This window comes from Astatotilapia calliptera, chromosome 23, assembly GCF_900246225.1.
Source record: "Astatotilapia calliptera chromosome 23, fAstCal1.2, whole genome shotgun sequence".
Taxonomy (NCBI): domain Eukaryota; kingdom Metazoa; phylum Chordata; class Actinopteri; order Cichliformes; family Cichlidae; genus Astatotilapia; species Astatotilapia calliptera.
The window spans coordinates 17,964,817-17,976,721 of NC_039323.1; the positions used below are offsets into that span (position 1 = coordinate 17,964,817).

Here is an 11,905-nt window from a genome sequence, read left to right on the forward strand (position 1 = left end):
GGTGGTAGGGTAGATTTATCATATCGCACTATATTATCCAATATTATATTACATTATATTATATTACATTATGTTATATTATATCCCCTTTCACATTAGAGCCACAACAGGACCCACTAGAACATGGGAACAAGTAAAAGTGAAATATAAGAATATTCTACAGAATGGTAATATTGATCACTTATATTGCTTTTCGTCTCTTGGACAGAGACCCTGAAATAATCTGTTTGTTTGTTTATAACAGCAACCAAGAAAAGGGCAGCGCAAAAAAAGACAGGTGGTGGTCCTGCACCCCCTCGTCAACAAGTTGGTTAAGTGAATAATACCCTCACGGGAAAATCGATATCTCTCTATGAGCACACTGTCGCGCTGAGCTAAAGGATCCTGTCTGTCCCGCAATATACGCTGAATTCTGAGGACTCTCCTTATCAATCTTGCACCTTCCGCAATGGGTGGCTCGCGTATACGGACAGGACATGGCTGCAACAGGCTTCCCAAATCCACCTTCGCTTTTATAGCCGTGGTCTCCCATCTTGATTACACGAAGTAAATTGCAATTACTACTCTGAAATCTGAATTACATCTGTAATAATCACATACATGTAATAGAATGTTAATAGTACATTTCCCTTTTTTAGGAAATGACCTGTATGTATCTGTGTGACATCAATAAAAGGATCAAGTGCTGCATTATCTTTAGTTACATTGATGTTATTTATTTATGGTACAACAGTGGTAAAATATCGCTGTTGCTTTCGTATACATGAAGCGGAAATACCTGAGTGGCCGCGATCTAATCCTGTTTACATAAAGTAAACCTGCTCCCGAGCAGGTTTACGCTTACGGCTCTGTTGCTATGACAGCAAGTCCCGGATGGGCTTCGAAGAACCGAACGATCCAGGATCACGCGAAATCGTCAACAATCTAATCCGGCTAACCTACTTAGCGAGGTACGAAGAACGGGCCCCAGGTCACTGGTCTCCCGGCAAACAGAGCCAGCCATTTGGGTACACCCAAAGCAACACAGTGGTCCAACCGTTTACCGTCACCTCCATTGTTGATCTTGTGTTGCAAACAGGTGATGTCACGCTGTTGAGGTAACAAAGTGAATGGGCATTGAAGAAGATGTGGGGAACAGATTATTTTAACTAGGATTTGCTTCTTAGTGAGGCAACTTATGGGTTTAGTCTGTTTTGTCCAATTTTAGGAAGGTGAATGGCTTCTTCCTGGAAACCTATCCCAGACTTGTAAGCAAGCCTTTCGGAGCACAGTTGTTTAGTACGTCCTGAAAACAGACGAGCCTAGCAGAGGATGGTTTCGATCCATCGACCTCTGGGTTATGGGCCCAGCACGCTTCCGCTGCGCCACTCTGCTCCACACGTACCACAAGACTAGCGCTGCTTAAAAGTGGGCCTTCAATAACATCTTGCATGAACAAACTGTGGGAATTCTGAAGGTGGACGGTACCCGTTTGAACACTGACTTTTATAAATCTTTGTCACCTCGGCGTTCAATGCTTCAGAGCTTCTTGGACTGCTTGTCAGGTCTCGTGTGCGGCCCAACAGATTTTAAGCTAGGGTCAGCCAACCATTTCCTCGTTAGCTGCTAACTCGAATCACTGAGCTTATTGTGTGAGCCACTGAGTCGCATAGTCACGTAAACGCTTAGACGTGAAAACACTGACACTTGGTGTTGCGTATGTTTACTTCCTAAATAAACCCATGAACTCTCTTCAATGAACCTTATTTTACCTTTAGTTAACTAAAATCGACGTTCTGTTACACGAACACACTCTGCTGATGCACTTCGATGCTCTTAATACTTTCCGCTGATTGTCAATGGTAGTTCTTATCGGTAGAGATGTAATACCGTCTGTAATCACAAGCACCGACATTAGACACGAAATCTGAATGTATCCAACACAGCGGACACAGTGACATTGTCCACAGTGAAAAACTATCCTGGATATGATGAGCTTGCTTCAGAATGCCAAGCCCAGCTCTGAAGCTGCTTTTAGATTTCATTATCATTCAAAACTGTTTGTTTGCTCGGAATGAAAAACTTATACTTGATATTTGAATGTTTTTTTCTTTACAATCATTTTGTGAGTTTCTCTTTGGTGCAGTCTTTACTTCTTTCAACTATGTGTTTACATGTATCACATGGCATTGCTCTCTGTATACCTGCAGCATGTGGGTGTTTTGTTTGCCATTTTTATTCAGTTCCATTTACAGAAGCCCTCTAATTCAGCTACTATTCACACCTATCCAATGTATTCACACCTGGTGCTTTCAGAAAACAATGGAACGTCCAGCTACCCGGGCCCCCTCCCCAGACGGTCAACACTTGCGGCTCCCCCATCACCTCTACCACTCAGTAAAGCTCACAAATTTCTCCATGTGCCTTCACACCTCTTTCCATACTTGAAAGGGATGTAAACAGACTCTCTAAGACACAGGACCCACGCAAAGCAGCTGGGCCAAATTCGGTGCCTCCATCCACCCTGAGGCACTGTGCTGATCAGTTGTCTACAGTGTTCACTGACACCATCAACAACTCACTGGAGACACGTCATGAGTCATGGACCTGAATTTCTGGACAGACGGACGAGTATGCCACAAGCAACTAAAAACCTCCTATTGGAAGGGAATCACAGGCTGCAGTCCTCTCACTCTCGGCTGACCTTGACGTGATTTGAACACGCAACCTTCTGATCTGGAGTCAGATGCGCTACCATTGCGCCACAAGGTCCCACAAACATGCCCCTCTGCTCAAAACTTCTGAAAATCTCTGAGAAGCCAGACCATCTTTCCACACAAGCAATTTTTCTGCAACTGGAGGTTGTTCAACTTGTGAATGCAAAGAGGTTGTGCCAAAGACGCATGTCATTTCAGACCATGCATGTCAACATGCACACGTAGAATCTCTCTTTATACTTGAAAGGTTCTCCTCTTTGAGAAAAGAATACAAATCGAGGTTTGAAGTGCGCTTGCAGTAGTCAATCAAAGGCCTAATATAGTGTCTGTCATTCAGTGCTCACGCTCTGATGAGCTTTGCAAGCCAGCTAGACAAATTCTTAACAATGCATATTTGTTACTGATGCTTGTCAGAGAAAGACAAAGTCCTTGGACAGTGTCTAAAAATAAAAGACCTTCCTCTCACACACACCTAAAAAGTGATTGCTCAGAAGGGAGTGCTTTTGTACGTGATGATCTCCTGTCTCAAACACAAGCTGCTCTGGAGAGGCTCCTTGTGCCGTCTGCACCAAAATGCTATTCATGGGGGTAGGAGACCAGTGCTGTCAGCCTTGAATGAAATCTTACCTGACTAAACGACCTTACACTTCACACACAATGGTCTCTTCAACGACTGTTAATGGTATTTACCAGAGAAGTGACTTCTGAGTAGGGAGTGTTCTGGCATGTGATGATCTCCAAAAGAACCAGCGCTGTTGGAGCAGGGAGCAGGCATCTCTCACCACAGGCCAAAAGGTGCAGGTGAAGTGGAGGAGCTGTGATGGCCGAGAGGTTAAGGCGTTGGATTTGAAATCCAATGGGGTGTTCCCCGCGCAGGTTCAAACCCTGCTCACAGCGAAAATGCGTTACGGGTGCTTCTCTTTCTGCTAAGATAAGGTTGCAATTAGTCGGAGGGGCTCATATACAAAAGTTGCAACGGTGCCCAGGAGCATTGAGTGATTGACAGTTCTCCAATCACCGGTTCACACCACTGTACTTACATACTAATCATTCATGTACAAAATGTGCTTGTCTCCAAGGAGAGTCCCTCTTCTTCTCTCCAGGCTTTATAAACAAAAACGGTGGGAGATGTCGATCAGTGGCATGTGCACAGACTTTGAGTCACATATTAATTCAAACAGGCTGCAGTCCTGTCACTCTTGGTTGACCTTGATGTGATTTGAACACGCAAGCTTCTGATCTGGAGTCAGATGCGCTACCATTGCCCCACAAGGTCCCACAAACCTGCCCCTCTGCCCAAAACTTCTGAAAATCTCTGCAAAGCCAATCCATCTTCTTTCCACACAAGACATCAAAATTGTTGCAGGGGGCTACTTGTTATCACTGCTATAGAAAGGCTAGAATGACAAATCTTAATCCTTTCTGGCTACGTTTGGTTTTCAGTTAGGCGGCAGTACCTGGTCACTGGTCTCCCGGCAAACACAGCCAGCCATTTGGGTACACCCAAAGCAACACAGTGGTCCAACCGTTTACCGTCACTTTAGCAGCAGGTACACCGTTGCCTCCATTGTTGTTCTTGTGTTGCAAACAGGTGATGTCACGCTGTTGAGGTAACAAAGTGAATGGGCTTTGAAGAAGATGTGGCGAACAGGTTATATTCACTAGGATTTGCTTCTTAGTTAGGCAACTTCTGGGTTTAGTCTGTTTTGTCCAATTTTTGGAAGGTGAATGGCTTCTTCCTGGAAACCTATCCCAGACTTGTAAGCAAGCCTTTCGGAGCACAGTTGTTTAGTACGTCCTGAAAACAGACGAGCCTAGCAGAGGATGGTTTCGATCCATCGACCTCTGGGTTATGGGCCCAGCACGCTTCCGCTGCGCCACTCTGCTCCACACGTACCACAAGACTAGCGCTGCTTAAAAGTGGGCCTTCAATAACATCTTGCATGAACAAACTGTGGGAATTCTGAAGGTGGACGGTACCCGTTTGAACACTGACTTTTATAAATCTTTGTCACCTCAGCGTTCAATGCTTCAAAGCTTCTTGGACTGCTTGTCAGGTCTCGTGTGCGGCCCAACAGATTTTAAGCTAGGGTCAGCCAACCATTTCCTCGTTAGCTGCTAACTCGAATCACTGAGCTTATTGTGTGAGCCACTGAGTCGCATAGTCACGTAAACGCTTAGACGTGAAAACACTGACACTTGGTGTTGCATATGTTTACTTCCTAAATAAACCCATGAACTCTCTTCAATGAACCTTATTTTACCTTTAGTTAACTAAAATCGACATTCTGTTACACGAACACACTCTGCTGATGCACTTCGATGCTCTTAATACTTCCCGCTGATTGTCAATGGTAGTTCTCATCGGTAGAGATGTAATACCGTCTGTAATCACAAGCACCGACATTAGACATGAAATCTGAATGTATCCAACACAGCGGACACAGTGACATTGTCCACAGTGAAAAACTATCCTGGATATGATGAGCTTGCTTCAGAATGCCAAGCCCAGCTCTGAAGCTGCTTTTAGATTTCATTATCATTCAAAACCGTTTGTTTGCTCGGAATGAAAAACTTATACTTGATATTTGAATGTTTTTTTCTTTACAATAATTTTGTGAGTTTCTCTTTGGTGCAGTCTTTACTTCTTTCAACTATGTGTTTACATGTATCTCATGGCATGGTTCTCTGTATACCTGCAGCATGTGGGTGTTTTGTTTGCCATTTGTATTCAGTTCCATTTACAGAAGCCCTCTAATTCAGCTACTATTCACACCTATCCAATGTATTCACACCTGGTGCTTTCAGAAAACAATGGAACGTCCAGCTACCCGGGCCCCCTCCCCAGACGGTCAACACTTGCGGCTCCCCCATCACCTCTACCACTCAGTAAAGCTCACAAATTTCTCCATGTGCCTTCACACCTCTTTCCATACTTGAAAGGGATGTAAACAGACTCTCTAAGACACAGGACCCATGCAAAGCAGCTGGGCCAAATTCGGTGCCTCCATCCACCCTGAGGCACTGTGCTGATCAGTTGTCTACAGTGTTCACTGACACCATCAACAACTCACTGGAGACACGTCATGAGTCATGGACCTGAATTTCTGGACAGACGGACGAGTATGCCACAAGCAACTAAAAACCTCCTATTGGAAGGGAATCACAGGCTGCAGTCCCCTCACTCTCGGCTGACCTTGACGTGATTTGAACACGCAACCTTCTGATCTGGAGTCAGATGCGCTACCATTGCGCCACAAGGTCCCACAAACCTGGCCCTCTGCTCAAAACTTCTGAAAATCTCTGAGAAGCCAGACCATCTTTCCACACAAGCAATTTTTCTGCAACTGGAGGTTGTTCAACTTGTGAATGCAAAGAGGTTGTGCCAAAGACACATGTCATTTCAGACCATGCATGTCAACATGCACACGTAGAATCTCTCTTTATACTTGAAAGGTTCTCCTCTTTGAGAAAAGAATACAAATCGAGGTTTGAAGTGCGCTTGCAGTAGTCAATCAAAGGCCTAATATAGTGTCTGTCATTCAGTGCTCACGCTCTGATGAGCTTTGCAAGCCAGCTAGACAAATTCTTAATGATGCATATTTGTTACTGATGCTTGTCAGAGAAAGACAAAGTCCTTGGACAGTGTCTAAAAATAAAAGACCTTCCTCTCACACACACCTGAAAAGTGATTGCTCAGAAGGGAGTGCTTTTGTACGTGATGCTCTCCTGTCTCAAACACAACCTGCTCTGGAGAGGCTCCTTGTATTGTCTGCACCAAAATGCTATTCATGGGGGTAGGAGACCAGTGCTGTCAGCCTTGAATGAAATCTTACCTGACTAAACGACCTTACAGTTCACACACAATGGTCTCTTCAACGACTGTTAAGTAACACCCAAATACAATACTACAGCTAGAGCCCAGAGTCACAACTTATGATAAGAACAGCTGCATCCATATACAATCTCTTCATGAAGTTTTTTTGTCAAGTGAGTTCTCGAGTTTTCCGAGCTTTTTCCTTTAGTTTCCCAGATAGCAAGGAGACATTGAACAGATGTTGATTTTCCATCTGAACCATCAGAATCGTCAGGATTGAAATGTTAACACAAAACCAATGTTGAAACAACATTGAAATACTGATGAAACCTGACACTGACATTGAAATAACATTGATTCACTGTTGTTCTGTCATCGTTGATTGTTGATCTATTTATAGTTGACAAGGTGACAACAATCACGTTGAAAAACCAATGATTTATGGTTGAGCGGGGAATTGAAGCTGCCACCACTTGGACTATTCCATAGCACCCCTCTCAGTGGTACATCCCTCCAGGTAACCATTGTCTTGTACAGTAGAGCGGGACATTCGATTTACTCTCAGCGGAATTGACCGGAGAAGGCATCAGTTCATGCACTGCACTGGCCTGCACCACGATTAGTATAAGGTAAGAATGAATGAATTTTCTTCTATTCGTTATTTCCACGGTCGCATTTGAATAACAGTAAAAAAAAAACTGGTTAACACTGGAATTCCCAGCTTCTACCGTTCTACCTTTAAAAGCCGGAGAGCAGTCAAGTCAAGAAGGCTTCTACCTGAGACCCCCGCGGAGTCATCATTTTGCGTTTCTACCTTTAAAAGCCGGAGAGCAGTCAAATGCTGGAAGTGGAAGCTAAATTGGCTAGTCATTCATATGTATATTGGGTCGTTACCTAGGAATTCTGGAGGGAGGGGATTGGGGGAGAAATCAACACACATGAGTCTAGGTCCTTTGTTGCTGACATTTATTGATAAAAACAGTAGTTTCATTTCATGTTATTTCCTTTTTCATTTCAAGCAAGGAAGTGGATGTAGTTAGTAAGTAAGATATTTCAGACATTATTCTGACACAGAGGAGGAGATACTGGAATTATAATTAGTATCTATGCATGCATTTGTGATTTTGTTTGACCTTCCCATTGCTCACAATTTGAATTTGTTCACACTGCAGATGAGTGTCTCAGTCCCCAAACAAGCTCTCTTTTTCGGTGGAGAAGCAGTCTCCTCATCCGCAGTGAGTGTGGAGAAATCAACACACATGAGTCTAGGTCCTTTGTTGCTGACATTTATTGATAAAAACAGTAGTTTCATTTCATGTTATTTCCTTTTTCATTTCAAGCAAGGAAGTGGATGTAGTTAGTAAGTAAGATATTTCAGACATTATTCTGACACAGAGGAGGAGATACTGGAATTATAATTAGTATCTATGCATGCATTTGTGATTTTGTTTGACCTTCCCATTGCTCACAATTTGAATTTGTTCACACTGCAGATGAGTGTCTCAGTCCCCAAACAAGCTCTCTTTTTCGGTGGAGAAGCAGTCTCCTCATCCGCAGTGAGTGTGGAGAAATCAACACACATGAGTCTAGGTCCTTTGTTGCTGACATTTATTGATAAAAACAGTAGTTTCATTTCATGTTATTTCCTTTTTCATTTCAAGCAAGGAAGTGGATGTAGTTAGTAAGTAAGATATTTCAGACATTATTCTGACACAGAGGAGGAGATACTGGAATTATAATTAGTATCTATGCATGCATTTGTGATTTTGTTTGACCTTCCCATTGCTTACAGTACAAAAAACCAACCATTTGTACACATATGTACTAATAATAATAAAAAGTGAGTGCAACACTGCAACCCATCACCCCGTCGTTCAGTGGTCGTTGATCAGTGGTCCATTGTGGCACCATTCAGAGCACTGGTACAATAGTACCAGCAAGATATGGGAAGACATTGCAAATGTACTTGGATTTTAGGTTGCAAGCCACCCAAAACTTGATCCCAAACTTGTCAGGCTTACTTGCAATATACTGCAGGAAACCCGTCACCCCGTCGTTCTGTGGTCCATTGTGGCACCACTGATCAACGACCACTGAACGACGGGGTGACGGGTTGCATTGTTATGTGGTCACACCCCCGTCGTTGATCAGTGGTCCATTGTGGCACCATTCAGAGCACTGGTACAATAGTACCAGCAAGATATGGGAAGACATTGCAAATGTACTTGGATTTTAGGTTGCAAGCCACCCAAAACTTGATCCCAAACTTGTCAGGCTTACTTGCAATATACTGCAGGAAACCCGTCACCCCGTCGTTCTGTGGTCCATTGTGGCACCACTGATCAACGACCACTGAACGACGGGGTGACGGGTTGCATTGTTATGTGGTCACACCCCCGTCGTTGATCAGTGGTCCATTGTGGCACCATTCAGAGCACTGGTACAATAGTACCAGCAAGATATGGGAAGACATTGCAAATGTACTTGGATTTTAGGTTGCAAGCCACCCAAAACTTGATCCCAAACTTGTCAGGCTTACTTGCAATATACTGCAGGAAACCCGTCACCCCGTCGTTCTGTGGTCCATTGTGGCACCACTGATCAACGACCACTGAACGACGGGGGTGTGACCCCGCTGATCAGTGTGACCTGACCCCACTGATCAATTGTGATCAAGGGTATATATATGATACAATCTCACTGCACTTAGCCTAACCCTTCATTGCCCTGAAGAATCCTGTGGTGTACGGACCTCCTCTCCAAGGAAAGAAAATGCAGAGAAGACTCACCACCCAGCAGGCGTTGGAAATGATCCTGGCGGAAGTCGACCCTTGTGACTCGGATGGAGAAGACCTAGAAGTTCAGCCGGATTCGGACTCAGAGCTGTCTGATCAGTCTTCCGGTTAGTTTCATTTCATGTTATTTCCTTTTTCATTTCAAGCAAGGAAGTGGATGTAGTTAGTAAGTAAGATATTTCAGACATTATTCTGACACAGAGGAGGAGATACTGGAATTATAATTAGTATCTATGCATGCATTTGTGATTTTGTTTGACCTTCCCATTGCTCACAATTTGAATTTGTTCACACTGCAGATGAGGAGACTGCTTCTCCACCGAAAAAGAGAGCTTGTTTGGGGACTGAGACAGCGAAAGATGGCACAGTGTGGCGTGAAGAACATGTGGGGACCCGTCTCCCTTTCACCCCTATAGAACCGTACGCTGCAGATGGAGAGCCAACGGCTAAGGCCAGGAGAAGTATCTTGAGTCGCCTTCAGAGCTTCCTGTGTTTCATCACTCTTGACATGCTTCGTAGCATTCAAGAATGGACTATTCAACATGCACAGCAAACGGAGCATGTTTGTTGGTTCATGGACCTCCCTGAACTAATGGCATTTATTGCTATTGTCATCTTGCGGGGGGTTTACAGGGTTCCATCTGTAAATGACTGCTGGTCAGCAAACCTGGGAAACCCACAGATAATTGGAACTATGGCACGAAACCGCTTCCAAGACATCATGCAACACCTACGCTTTGATGACAAGTCCACCCGCTGTGATCGAGCAAAGACTGATAAGTTCGCAGCAATTTCCAGTGTGTGGGGATCATTTGTCACCAACTGCATCACGTGCTACAACCCTGGTCTACATATCACCATCAATGAACAGCTTTTCCCATCAAAAACTCGGTGCAGTTTCCTGCAGTATATTGCCAGTAAACCGGACAAGTTTGGGATCAAGTTTTGGGTGGCTTGCGACCTAAAATCCAAGTACATTTGCAATGTCTTCCCATATCTTGGCAAGGACCCCAATCGTCCCACTGGGGAGAGACTTTCCGAAAATGTAGTTATGAGGCTGATGGAACCATTCCTGGACAAGGGCAGAAATGTTACCACTGACAATTTTTTCACATCGCTTTCACTTGCGCAAAAACTTCTTAGACGGAAAACCACCATCCTCGGCACAGTCAACAAGATTCGCAGGGAAATTCCTCAATCCACTAGACAGACAGATCGCAATGAATTCACCACTCAGGTATGTTGCAGGTCTTTTGTGGTTCTATGTTTATGTGTTTCATTGTGTGTAAAAGGGCTATGGAATTAACAATTTATCTTATTTCTTAGGTGTTTTCAACCTCTGCTGCCACGCTGACGGCGTATGCGGCCAAACGGAAGAAGACAGTATATATTCTTAGCAGCATGCACAGCGTGGTTCAGACCGAAAACACTACCAAAAGGAAGCCAAACACTGTCACCCTTTACAACAAGACAAAGTGTGGCGTGGATGTGATGGACCAGATGGTTCGGGAGTACACTGTCCGCAAAGGAACACGGCGCTGGCCAGTTGCCGTGTTTTATAACATGATTGACATGGCAGCACTGAATGCACATGTGCTGTATCAAGAATGCACCGGGACGAAGGAAAGACGGGTGGACTTCCTGGTAGCCCTTGCAACCGAATTGGCTCACTCTCATGTAGCTGCGAAGAAGGAAAGAAAAGAACAGTTGCTTCGGACACAACCCTCCACACCGAGCCCTGGAAAAAGGGCCACGTGTCAGGTCAAACACAGATGCAAAAAAAATCAGGCCACTGTGCGATGTGTTCACTGCTACAGGTACACATGTGGTAAATGCAGGCGACAGATACCGTGGCAGTGCCAGGATTGTGAGTGATTGCTGAAAATGTTGTAATGTACTCACTCAATTTTTGTTATTATTTGTAAACATGTGTACAAACGGTTGGTTTTTTTTCTATTTTCATCAATAAATGTCAGCAACAAAGGACCTACATGTGTGTTGAGTTCTCCCTAAGATGGCATACTGAAACACTCCAAGTGTTTGCAAGTAAACCTGACAAGTTTGGGATCAAGTTTTGGGTGGCTTGCAACCTAAAATCCAAGTACATTTGCAATGTCTTCCCATATCTTGCTGGTACTATTGTACCAGTGCTCTGAATGGTGCCACAATGGACCACTGATCAACGACCACTGAACGACGGGGTGACGGGTTGCAGTGTTGCACTCACTTTTTATTATTATTAGTACATATGTGTACAAATGGTTGGTTTTTTGTACTGTAAGCAATGGGAAGGTCAAACAAAATCACAAATGCATGCATAGATACTAATTATAATTCCAGTATCTCCTCCTCTGTGTCAGAATAATGTCTGAAATATCTTACTTACTAACTACATCCACTTCCTTGCTTGAAATGAAAAAGGAAATAACATGAAATGAAACTACTGTTTTTATCAATAAATGTCAGCAACAAAGGACCTAGACTCATGTGTGTTGATTTCTCCACACTCACTGCGGATGAGGAGACTGCTTCTCCACCGAAAAAGAGAGCTTGTTTGGGGACTGAGACACTCATCTGCAGTGTGAACAAATTCAAAT

General features: G+C 43.9%; 6 non-coding genes across 6 annotated transcripts; 1 reads left to right on the forward strand and 5 right to left on the reverse strand.

Moving 5' to 3' along the window:
• Window positions 1-1,302: 1,302 nt before the first annotated feature.
• On the reverse strand, window positions 1,303-1,374 carry trnam-cau (transfer RNA methionine (anticodon CAU)). The gene has a single exon. It is a non-coding gene; the product is annotated as a tRNA-Met (tRNA).
• A 1,305-nt stretch (window positions 1,375-2,679) lies between these two features.
• trnaw-cca (transfer RNA tryptophan (anticodon CCA)) lies at window positions 2,680-2,751 on the reverse strand. Its single transcript has one exon. It is a non-coding gene; the product is annotated as a tRNA-Trp (tRNA).
• Window positions 2,752-3,510: 759 nt separating this feature from the next.
• Window positions 3,511-3,593, forward strand: trnas-uga (transfer RNA serine (anticodon UGA)). Its single transcript has one exon. It is a non-coding gene; the product is annotated as a tRNA-Ser (tRNA).
• Window positions 3,594-3,900: 307 nt separating this feature from the next.
• On the reverse strand, window positions 3,901-3,972 carry trnaw-cca (transfer RNA tryptophan (anticodon CCA)). Its single transcript has one exon. It is a non-coding gene; the product is annotated as a tRNA-Trp (tRNA).
• Window positions 3,973-4,511: 539 nt separating this feature from the next.
• trnam-cau (transfer RNA methionine (anticodon CAU)) lies at window positions 4,512-4,583 on the reverse strand. Its single transcript has one exon. It is a non-coding gene; the product is annotated as a tRNA-Met (tRNA).
• A 1,305-nt stretch (window positions 4,584-5,888) lies between these two features.
• Window positions 5,889-5,960, reverse strand: trnaw-cca (transfer RNA tryptophan (anticodon CCA)). The gene has a single exon. It is a non-coding gene; the product is annotated as a tRNA-Trp (tRNA).
• Between the last annotated feature and the right edge of the window lie 5,945 nt (window positions 5,961-11,905).